This window comes from Lithobates pipiens, unplaced genomic scaffold (genome assembly GCF_037356315.1).
Source record: "Lithobates pipiens isolate NorthernLeopardFrog02 unplaced genomic scaffold, aLitPip1_a1.2 Scaffold_27, whole genome shotgun sequence".
Taxonomy (NCBI): domain Eukaryota; kingdom Metazoa; phylum Chordata; class Amphibia; order Anura; family Ranidae; genus Lithobates; species Lithobates pipiens.
Genome location: NW_027507788.1, coordinates 95503484 through 95516631, shown reverse-complemented (window position 1 = coordinate 95516631; position 13148 = coordinate 95503484).

The window sequence follows — 13148 nt, the reverse complement described above, 5'->3', positions numbered from 1 at the left end:
GCAGGGTACTGCAGAGTAATGGCAGGGTACTGCAGAGTAATGGGGGGTACTGCAGAGTAATGGCAGGGTACTGCAGAGTAATGGGGGGTACTGCAGAGTAATGGCAGGGTACTGCAGAGTAATGGGGTTACTGCAGAGTAATGGGGGGTACTGCAGAGTAATGGCAGGGTACTGCAGAGTAATGGGGGGTACTGCAGAGTAATGGCAGGGTACTGCAGAGTATGCACTGGTATTGCAGAGTATTGGCAGGGAATTGAGGGGTTAAATTCGGTGAGCAGCGATGTGGGCACTGCAGATGCAGCCCACATCGCTGCTGACACCGATCTCTTTCCCCTCCGCTGTACCGATCGGTACAGAGAGGGGAGGGAGGAACCGGTGTCATAACATGACGCCGGTTTGTTTACAAGTGATCACTCCGTCATTTGACGGAGCGATCACGTGGTAAACGGCCGCGACGAGCGGCCGTTTACCGTGATCCGTGATGCGCCGGGTCCTGTGGGGGCGCGCGAGAGCAGAATTCTGGGAGGCCGTTAATTAACGGCCTCTCAGAGTTAAACAACCGCCCTGAAGCCGTTAATCGGCAATGGGCGGTTGTTAAGTGGTTAAAGATAGATCACTAGCTAGCTATATAGGTGAGGTGAATATAGTGTAGTGGTGTATACTGCGGTCAGGGCACAGACAATAACCACTACACAAGAGCAAGATAGGAAATCAGCCAAAAACGATTGGTGTGTAACTGTGTTGAAGGTACACAGAACACCCACTGCTTCAGATGCCAACACACTACACGAGGCCGCCTCAAAGGCAGCCTTATATAGTGTGGGGCGTGCACTACACAGCCTGAGCTATGATTGGCCACAGGCAGGATGCCTGTGGCCAATCATGGCTCTCCTCGCTGCTGGCGCTGCGATTGGCCAAGCATGCGGGGTCACAGTGCATGCTTGGCCAATCATGAGCCAGCAATGCACTGCGGCACCGCAGTGCATTGTGGTCCGCGCGCGCCACACGAATTTTGACGCGAACGGACCAAGAGTTCGGATTTCGTCGAACGGACGAACAGCCAATGTTCGAGTCGAACGTATGTTCGACTCGAACACGAAGCTCATCCCTACTCATAATCATTGAAAGTATAAAAGACACAGGTGTCAAACACAAGGCCCGCAGGCCAGACCCGGGCGGCCAGGCCTTGCTGAGTGGCCTGCACAGTGGCCTCCGGCCGACACCTGTTAGTTTCTCTCACTGTCTCCCAAGAGTAAACATCATCCCCCTCAGTCCCGCGAGCGGCACCAGCTTGTGACAGTTGCCCGTTGCCCGTTGTTACTCCTGCTCTCTCCTCCTCAGTCCCTTCAGCAGCTATGGCTTTTTTGTGAGCTGAACGCATGCGTGGTCTGCCCCACATAGCTGTTGAGAAACTCCACAATTGACAGCTATGCCAGGCCAGCCGGTTATATGTTTGTTTGTTTTTCCCTCCCAACCAGCTGAGGGCGGGCTTTTTGAGGACTTGATGAAGAAATGCTGATGATTTTTTTTTTTTATTATTAATTTTACAAAGGGAAAGTACAACAAATTGAACTCAAAATGCAGTGCTGGTTGCAAATATCCATCTGTGACAACTATTGAATACAGGTAAGGAATCTATTACATTTACTATCAGTGAGGGCACCACAATCCTCATCACTTAGTTACACTTATTAAGGACTTGCGTTTGACCGTCCAAATTGCCCAAGACTTAGAGAAGGTAACATATTTTAATGCATTTATAGCTAGCAGGCGTTCAAAAGCAAAATTTGCGAATCACTTTGTACTGATGATTTTGAAGTGATGGTAAAATAAGACATATAGGGCCAGAACCCAGGAGGAGGGGTGGAAATGAGATGCTGCACACTGTATGTAGCACACCCCTGAACCCGGCACTTTGTACGTAGTGCGCTCCTGAACCTGGCACTCTATGTAGCGCACCCCTTGAATGGATACATAGTCCTACAGATACAGGGCAAACATATTGCTAATGTGCCTCCCGATGAATATGAGTTTGACACCCCTGATCTAAGAGATGCCAAAGGAAGAAGTGGCCTATAAATGGCAGAATAATGATAATTTAACGTCTACATTTAACACACCAGAAAAAGAGGTTAAAATTACATCACTTAATACCACTGTAGAACATCCTGTTAATCCTAATCAATGGGATGAATATCCAAGAATACCTAGAAATCCACTTAGAAATAATCCACCACCATGTAGAACGCTTCATTTGCAAGGGAGACTTCATTGGAACAATCATTGGAAAAAAACAACCATATAAAAGGTTCATAGTATCAACAACAACCTCTATAATACCAACATCAAGACTCCAGAATACAGTAGAGAAAGAAGAAGTCCAGCTCCATATGGACCTGATCAACGCCAGTACCCTCAACAAGGAGATGGGAGAAATACCCACCAAAGCCAGTCTCATCAATATGACGACAGGAGAGGCCCCATGTCAACATCTAATAGGTTTGATATATTAACAAGAGATGAAGAATATCCAAGATGAAAAATCTATGAAAACTATGAACACACATCACATTGTTTTTTAGAGGAGGGACATCAGGGACCCCCAAGAAGAGCAGGAGGAGGAACCAGCGACAGGAGATTGCCAAGACCGGAGACAAGAAGAAGAGGAAGTCCAGGAAAATGAGAGGATGCAGAGCAGGGTTCAAAAAACAAAAAGGAGAATATTAGGGAATGGCATCATTACTCTTAGTGGGATTGATCTAACGCAACAAGAACTAATAACTTCAGATAAAGGTCTTAAGTTTGCTCTCAAACAGGAATTTAACAAGTTTGATGCTTATGTAGGCATACAGAAATTTACACAAAAAATAAATATAAAGAAATATATGCTATCGAAACCAGGAGAAGGGTTAAGAAGATGATCAACACACATTGATAGCCATCTGCATAGCACTTTAAAAAACAAATCTTTATTCAATCCTCCCCATGGGAATGAAAGACATATTGACGTCTTTAAAATAATGGTGACACAGGATCTCAATAAAATACAAGCTAAAAAAGTGTGGGACCCTATTGAAATAAGAAAAGGAATAAATCAACTAGAAAATTCATAAAAAAAAAAAATCCCCCAGGAAGACTGCTTGTTCATGGTATTAATTCATTAGAAGCCAGATTAGGAGAATATATAGATTGTTTTTTACAACCAGTGGTACAAGAAACAAATTTGTAGCTTAAAGACACAAAAAACCTTTATTTAACTATTAAATGATGTTAAATTGGAATCAGAATCAATATATCTGGCTGCAGCAGATGTAGCATCTCTACATACCAAGCATCATCTGGATGCCTTACAAGCTACAAGATGGGCACTAAGGAAATTTGGAAGTCTGAAATATACACAAAGAAAGTTCCCCTTGGAATGTTTGGAATATAGTTTGAGCCACAACTATTTTTGGTATAATCACAGTTATTTTAAAACAAATAAAGGAAGTGGCAATGGGGGCGAAATATGCCCCAAATGTAGCGAATCTACACATGGCCCAATGGGAAGAAGAATCAATGTATCATAATAGGCCTGACCAATTCATTATGTATAAAAGATATATTGATATTTTTATTATTTGGGTCAGAGATAAAGGATAGTCTCCTACAATTTAGTCATAATCTTAATTCTAATGAGAAGAACATCAAGCTTTCATGGGCGATAAATGAACACAAAATCAATTTTCTTGATTTAGAAATATGGCAAGAAAGAGGTCAAATAAAAACTAAAACATATTTTAAAATAGTGGATAGGAACAGCTAGCTTCCCATGGATAGTTGCCATCATAGATCATGACTTATGAATATTACCGAAGGCCAATTTATCAGGCTCAGAAGAAACTGCACAGAAATATTGGATTAAAAAAGAAAACAACAAGCCAAATTAATTGAGGAACGTTTAATAAAGAAAAGTTATAAAAGCCCTTTCTTAGAACAGAAAATAGAAGAAGTTGGAAACATCAAAAAGGAAACATTACTAAGAAATAAAGAAAAAAAGAACCCAATTATTCAGAAATTCCTTTAATCCTTGATTACAACATTCAACCTAAAATTTTTTAAATATTATTCGAAAACGCTGGAATATTTTAACAGCAGATCGCCATCTAGTTCCGTTGCTACCCACACAGCCTAGATTTCTCTGTAGAACAGCTTCCAAACTTAAGGCTCTAATAGTGAAAAAGCATGCTAGACCCTGCCCTCAATAAAACTTTTTTTTTTTTTTGGAGGAAAAAAGTTTTTATCCTTGTAAGAACTGTTATGCACGTCAAAATACAAAATGTAGTAGTAAGAAAAAAGATGAATTACTACTAACTACTACGGGGAAGAAGTACAACATTAGAGAGTTCATATCATCCAAAACTAAAGGAGCTGTTTATGTTTTGGAATGTCTGTGTCACCTCCAGTATGTAGGGAGAACAAAAAGACCACTCTGGAAATGTCTGAGAGACAGAAACTGCCCTCCTAAAACTCACTAACGACTTACTAACAGCCAAAACCAACGGTCATTATTCCATACTCTTACTCTTGGACCTTTCTGCTGCCTTTGATACAGTTGACCACCCCCTCCTCCTCAAAAAAACTCAATTTGCTTGGTCTCCATGGCTGCACTCTCTGTTGGTTTGAATCTTACCTATCTCATCGCACCTTCAGTGTCACTTACAACTCCACATCCTCTTCTCCAACTCCCCTTTCCGTTGGGGTCCCCCAAGGTTCTGTCCTTGGACCTCTACTATTCTCGATCTACATGTCCTCCCTGGGTCAGCTGATAGCCTCCCATGGCTTTCACTACCATTTATATGCTGATGACACCCAAATCTATCTCTCTACCCCTCAGCTCACCCCATCAATCTCCTCACGCATCGCTGATCTGCTAGCAGACATATCAGCCTGGATGTCACACCACTTCCTCAAACTTAATCTATCTAAAACCAAGCTCTTAATATTACCTCCCCCACGTACCTCTTCGTCTGACTTCTCTGTCAAGATCAATGGCACATCTATCAGTCCATCCCCACATGCCAGGGTGCTAGGGGTAACCATAGACTCCCAACTGTCCTTTCAGGCCCACATACAAGCCCTGTCCAAATCATGCCGCCTTAGCCTCCGCAACATTTCCAGAATACGCCCCTTTTTAACTAATGACACCACCAAGCTTCTAATTCACTCCTTGGTCATCTCTCGCCTCGACTACTGCAACTCCCTCCTCGTTGGATTACCTTTAAACAGACTATCCCCCCCTCCAGTCCATAATGAATGCTGCTGCCAGACTCATCCACCTTACCAGCCATTCAGTGTCCTCCACCCCTCTCTGCCAATCCCTGCACTGGCTTCCACTCACCCAACGAATAAAATTCAAAGTACTAACAATAATTTACAAAGCCATCCATTACTCTGCCCCCAGCTACATCACTGACCTAGTCCCAAAATACCAACCAAACCGCCCTCTTCGGTCATCTCAAGACCTCCTGCTCTCTAGCTCCCTTGTCACCTCCTCCCATGCTCGCCTCCAGGATTTCTCCAGAGCTTCTCCCATCCTTTGGAACTCCCTACCCCAATCTGTCCGACTGTCCCCTAATCTATCCATCTTTAGACGATCCCTGAAAACCCTTCTCTTCAAAGAAGCCTATCCTGCTTCTAACTAACACTGTTTTACTTCCTCCATCAGCTCATCCCCCACAGCTATTACCTTTTGTATCAATTGCCCCTTCCTTTTTAGATTGTAAGCTCTAACGAGCAGGGCTCTCTGATTCCTCTTGTACCAAATTGTAAATGTAATGTCTGCCCTCATATTGTAAAGCACTGAGCAAACTGTTGGTGCTATATAAAACCTGTATAATAATAATAATAATAATAATAATAACAACATGTTCAAAACATCAAAATAGGTTATGCCAAGCATAGTGTGCTTAATGTCATGGAAAGGATCTGCCCTCTCTGTGTTTCTAGAGGTAGAGAGAAGTACACTACAGAGGGAGTAATAAAAAAAGTAATCGCCTTAAGTAAATCAAACTCTCGCTGGATATATGAGATGTAAACTTTTGCTCCTCTAGGTCACAACATAGAATTTGGCTTAGATTGTTTTATTTCTGATTATTAAATTACACCTAGTAATTTTTAACGTTCTTGTTTTTTTTTTTGGTGTTAGACCTTTGAGGTCTCCTACTTAGCAGTTAATAGGTCCCTATAGTTAAGAGGTTCTTATGGGGCTTTTTTCCTACTGTGTTAGGAGGTTTGTACAGGGCCTTATTATACTCCCTATCAATGGGGACCTATTTTTAATATATGGTATTTACATTATTTATGATGAATTCCTTTTTTAATTAGGTTTTTTTATTGGCTATTTATAGTGTGTGTTTGGTGCTGAATACAATATGTTATTTAACATTTATTTTTATTTATATATTTTTTTTATTTTAATATTTATATTAATTTTCATTTTTTTATTAATATTTTTTTATTTGTATTTTTTTAATTGAATTTTATGTTTTGTTTAATATATTGGATTCTACTCCTTATACTATATATTGATTTTCCCAATTGTATTTTTCTTCTGTACATATAGCTAGCAGTTCTATATGTATGTCTAGTCATAGATTTTTACTATTTTCACTAGTAACTATAGGATTCCTTGAGGTCTTAAATGAGGCTGTGCAGCTTCTATCTTTGCCGCTTGTATAATTAAGCCCATCTGCCATTAATTAAGAAATCAAGCTCTTAATACATTGTGCAGTTCCTATGGTTATTGCCTGTGTATTTAGTCTGGCATCTGTCACCCAGTCTCCAAACCCTTGAAAAAAATCACGTGATTGTGACGCAACGCATTGGGAGGAGCCGGGATACATCACTTTCAATCACAGCCAAGACTGTAAGTGCTTGTTTTAACGCTGTTGAGCTACTACTTTTAAATGTTTTTTTACATGTGTCAGGTCTGGGCCCAGCCCTTCCTTCTCTGAGCTGGCCCCCTTAGCTGACTAATTGCCAGCTCCTATCTCTCCACAGGGACTCACCTCTTGATGATCCTGCTCTTCAGTCCTGCCTACTTAAGCCATCAAGTCCAGGTGATCTCTGCCTTCGCCTTGGTTACATCTTTAGAGATGCTCTTCTGTGTTCCTGTTAAAGACTTGCTTGGCTGACATTCCTTCAGGCTCCAGATCCTGCTTGCTGTTCTGCTACGCTGTTCTCTGGCTCCCTGTTTTTTTTGCTTGTCTGACTATACATTCAGCTTACTGAACTCTGGTTATGTTTTGACTATGTTTACCTTTTTTTATTATTATTATACAAGTGTGATTTAACTGTACTTCTGTCTCAGTCAGATTCATGGTTTCTGACAACATGTGAGTTACTACTTTTGAAATAATCTTGATGAGTCAATTTAAAACATTCCAGCAACTGATGGATAATTACGGTGTTTTCTCTTGCCTTATGTCAACTATATGCAACTCCACCTTGCAACTAAAGTACATTTTGTTCTGACCAAGTTCACCCTCCTTCAGACAGCCCTGAGGAAAATTCTACTTAACAAGGTCAGCCTATTCCCGACAATCCTGGAGAAACCTGTGCTTCTGGCATATTGGACTGATCTGATCTCTAAATACTATTCATCATTACTTCTGATGAATCTACCTATCCCAAGGTTAGGAAGAAGTGGCAGAACTTGATCCTACATATTGTCCTCCAAAAACGTACCAGAATTGGAATCCACCTTTATGACCTTGGTGCTCTTCTCTAGGTAAAGGCTCATTCAGTTCCAGTTATTCCATCAGATTCATGATGACATGTCTTAACTCCCTCTGCATTCATCTTGTTAGAAAAGCAGACACCTCCTTGCTAGCTGTGGTTTAAGGTGGTACCTTGTCTGACATTGCAGCCAGAATTGAATGGAATTTAGAGACATGGGACAAAATACTACATGTGCAGTACTTTGTCCCATCAGTATCTGAATAATGTAAAAACAAAATAAAAAAAGGTGATACTTCTTTATTACTCCATGTTTAATTCCAGACACGAACTTCAGAAATCCAAAGATTTATCTGGATTAATCTGAGGTTAAGGCAAAAAATTCCCTAATTCTTGCTGGATGAAGCAACGCCTATGCACGGCCAAACTTTGCTTGTTGCACTGCTGAGAACATAGCAACTGTAATAAAATAATTAATACATGAAAGGAGAACATAAATAAATGGAGGGAAAGGCTGCAGGTTTCCAGTCAAGACTAAAAAATTGGCTGGAGTTCAACTTTAATTTTCAAAGTCGAACTTCCCAAGCTTAAGCTTCAATAAGTAGATCCAGATATGCAAGAAACTTTGAATTCTGATTAACCCCTTAATGACTCCAAGTCCACCTTTTTTTGAAGCCTATTAGAGCCTCTGGCTCTAATCACATGCTTCTAAAATAATTTAAAAAAAACATTGGAAACCATGCGTCTGGAGCCCCACATGTAGATTAGGGGGGGGCGGATGCATGGACTAGAGGGGTGGCCTGCATTACGGGCTGCCACTGCTACCACTGATACCAATGATGGGGCATTGTTCCTCCTACTGATAACAATGATGGGACACTATTCCTCCTACTGAGGCCAATGGGGCACTATTCCTTCCACTGTTACCAATCATGGGCCACTGTTCCTTGTACTGATACCACTGATGGGGCACAATATCACTCAGTGATACCAATGATGGGGCACTAATAATTCCACTAATACCAATGATGGGGCATTAAGCCTTCCATTGATACCAACAATAGAACACTGTTCCTTTTACTGAAACCAATGATGGCACACTCCCTCCCACTGACACCAACAATAAGATAATATTATTCACACTAATACTAGTGATAGGACAGAGGGCTCCATTCACAAAGCGGTATGCTTACGCTTTAAAAAAATGAAGAAAAATACCGCTCTGTTTTTTGACATTCACAAAAAAGACGCTACTAAAATACTGCATGGCTTATTTCATGAAGTCTTGTGGTATTTTAGTAGTGAAAACAAAAAGAATTGCCAGCAATAAAATAAAAAAAATCTGGAAAAAAACAGTGTGGGGTCCTCCCAATGCATACCAGACCCGAAGGGTCTGGTATGGATTTTAAAGGTGAACCCCACACCTGAATAAAAATAAGAAATGCCATAGGGTCCCCCCAAAATCCAGACCAAATCCTTATGTGGGCATGCAGCCTGACAGGTCAGGAAAAGGGGGGGGGGGTGAGTGAGTGCCCCCTCCTGAACCATACCTGGCCACATGCCCTCATCATGGGGCATGCTGTGGGGCAAGGTGCATCTACAGACCACAGGCACTATGTAATTTATTGACTCTCACTGACTATCAAGCCTGGGACATTGTTATTTTTTCCCACTAAACCTGGGACATGTTCTACTCCCCCTGACCACAATCTGGCCCCCCTAAGGTCTGAGAGGCAGTAAACTGGTCCTTTGTTTGGAGACCCCTGCTTTAGACCTTTCACTAGCTTAACATTGTCCCTTCTTACTTTTTTTTTTTTTTAAATAACAAACATGCTATCCTTACCTCCACTGTGCAGCTCATTTTGCACAGAGTGGCCCCGAACCTGCTCTTCTGGGGTCCCTCAGCGGCTGTCTCTGCTTCCCCCCGCAAGTACTTCTCACATTCATGTGAGCTCCCTCGCATGGTGAGAAGCAATTGCGGGCGCGCTCCCGTGACATAGCCGCTCACTGTATCACTCTGCCCCGTCCCTGGCGTGCGGCGTCATTGGATGTGATTGACAGCAGCGCGAGCCAATGGCTGTGCTGCTTTTAATCCATCCACTCTAGCCAATCAGCGGCAGGCTGAGTGGCAGAGAGGACGTTGGGGGCGAGGGGTCAGGTAAGTAAAATGGGGGGCTAGGTGGGCCAGCACTGTTAGATGTTTTTTCACCTTAATGCATAGAATGCATTAAAGTGAAAAAATATTTACATTTACAACCCCTTTAATTGAACAAGCTGAAGGTAGAAGCTGATTACAGCTGCAGCAGATTCTATGTACTCCAGTTTTAGTAAACCAACCAACTGTGTCCCCGCTGGTTCAAAAAAAAAAAAAAAAAAAGCTTTAACTCTGCTAAAAGAGGGGCAGAGATTTTTGGAGCTGCTGTTCCTGCCCCGAGGAGGAGAAAATACATTTTGTACACATTTCTGTTTGTTAAAGGTTATGAATCTGCATAACATACATTACAGAAATGCTGCACCCAGAACTACAATTACATTTCTATTCTTTTTCTTGAGTCATATGCTGTCCACACAGGTGGAGGAGGGATACATACCTGCAAGCATATTTGATGTTAGGCTATCATACCTACATTTTTCTCTCACACCTTTGTAATGCATAGTACTGTGTGTACTTTCACGTGAAGCTTTTACACAACAGGAAAATTTCACAAATGTTGTAATTTTACATGCTGAGTAGGGATTCCGGCATTAAAGTGACACTAAACTCGGATGTCCTCCTCCAAATTACTTTTTCTTTCTTTTTTTTTTTTTTTTTTTGCAGCTGTGATCCGATTTCCTATAAGAGGGTGGCTAAGTTTTTCGCCCTCTCTTGCTCACTCTTAAAATGGGCTCAGGCAATGGTTGTCAACTTACAAGGGGTAGGGGGCCTCCACTGTGGCCCCTGAAAGTGGATTGCAGCAATATTACTATGCTGTTTTTATTTTGATCTATTTGAGTGCAATACTATTTATTAAATTGAAGTTACATTTTTAATACACTATGAGAATGCTTTGTTTTCTCCTTTGATCTATATCCCTCGGTGCTTCAACTGTGGCCCCCGAAAACTCCAAAGGACCACGCTAACATTCTAAATATGTATAAACGAAAAGTGAAGAAATCCTTATTTAAAACGTCATCAGGGGCGTCTTATGATGACGAATCATGTAAGGTGGAGCATTGGCATGTGAAGTCGCCACGTACAAGAGTGGATTGCAGCCATATTACTATGCTGTTTTTATTTTGATCTCTGCGAGTACAATATTAATAAATTCAAGTTATGTTTTTACTACACTGTGAGAGGGCTTTGTTTTCTCATTTGATCTATATCCCTTGGTGAATTATTGTTTTGTGTAGCCAAGTTTCCTTGATGCTGAGGAAAGTGGCGCTGATGGTGTTGGCTGGTGGATCGGGTCTTTTGGATGTGGAACCATAACCTTTTGGAGCATGTTTGCGTTTTTTGAACACTTGCAATTAGGTGGGCAAAACTATCTGTCAAAACCATCTGGTAAGAGGCTATGGGGGTGATTTACTAAAGGCAAAAAGACAAAGTGTGCAAAGTGCAATTGCTTCACAACTTGGCTCGGTTCACACCTATGCAGTTTGCTTTTGAGCATTTCTGCAGTGCTCTTTGCTGTGCCTTTTACGTTTTTTAACATGCAATTTTACTGTAATTTTGCTGCCATTTGTGTTTTTTATGCTTTTTTTTGTGCAAACTTTCCCCCCTTCCTGCCCAAGACAATTTTCAGCTTTCAGTGGCATCACACTTTGACAATTAAAAACGTAACTTCAATTTATTAAATAGTATTGCACTCGCATAGATCAAAATAAAAACAGCATAGTAATATGACCGCAATCCACTCTAGTACAGATGACATCACATGCCAATGCTCCACCTTACTCGTTTTGTCATCATAAGACGCCCCCTGATCATGTCTTAAATAAGGTTTTTTACACTTTTCATTTATACATATTTAGAATATTAACGTGGTCCTTTGGAGCTTTCAGGAGCCACAGTGGAAGCCCCCTGCACCTTTTAAGTTGACCAATCACGGCTGATCACAGTCGTATCAGCTCTCCCTGTTAGTGATGGCCGAACGGTTCGCCCGGCGGTCGTTTCGCGGCGAATTTCCGACTTTCGCCGTCCGCGGGTTCGAACGCCTTTTTCCGTCGTTCGCCCCGGCGGACTTACGTGTTTAATGTATACAAGAACTTTAACCTTTCGTGACACGTTTATCATGTGTTACAGGACAACCAATTGAGACATGACAGCTCATGGACACTTGGACATTCCCCCTAACCTATAAATACACCCGATCCGGTGGCCATTTTACATTCTTTCTTCTGTCACTGTAGGGAAAGGATCCTGTGTGGAGTAGGGACAGAGAAAACGCTAGCTATTTGGTACACAAAAGTTCTTTTCAGGACTGGTATAGGTGTTAGGTCAGCAGCCTGAGTTTCTTTTGTCAGTTTAGATAAAGGGACAGAGCGCTGTATGCTGCTATTTTAGGGACAGCTCAGCCAGATTAGTCTTTCTTCATCATCATCATCATCATCATCATTAGCTGTTACTATCAGGTCCACAAAAGAGCTGTTCCAGCTAATCGTTCCAGCCTACTCTTTTTTGCCAATTTGTATAGGGACAGGCAGGAAGCAGTGTGTCAGGCAGTGAGGATAATTTTAAAGACTTGCTGTTACTATTAGTTCCACAAAGGTTCTTTTCAGGACTGGTATCAGTGGTACGGTAATAGGCTTGTACACGTATAATATTCTTTCTTCCAAATATAGAAAGAATATTATACTTGACTGCTGCCCTTCTGCTGCAGTCTGCTAATCATTCACAACTCACTTGTTCCACAAAGCTCTTTATCAGGACTGGTAACTTGGTCTGTCTAGGGTGCTACGGTACATAGGCTTGGGTGCGGTACAGTCTGCTGTTCTGTAAGGACCGCTATCGGTCCACAATACATAGGGTTGCCGTGCACTACTGCTGACCGCTGCCCTATACTGCAGCAGTCCTTCATTGGTATAGGGACTGACGTACAGTCTGCTAATCACTAACACACAACCTGCTTGGTCCACAAAAGTTCTTATAAGGACTGGTAACTTGGTATAGGGTGCTACGGTACATAGGCCTGAGTGCGTTACAGTCTGCTGTTCTGTAAGGACCGCTATCGGTCCACAATACATAGGGTTGCCGTGCACTACTGCTGACCGCTGCCCTATACTGCAGCAGTCCTTCAGCGGTATAGGGACTGACGCACAGTCTGCTAAACACTAACACACAACCTGCTTGGTCCACAAAAGTTTTTATAAGGACTGGTAACTTGGTATAGGGTGCTACGGTACATAGGCCTGAGTGCAGTACAGTCTGCTGTTCTGTAAGGACCGCTATC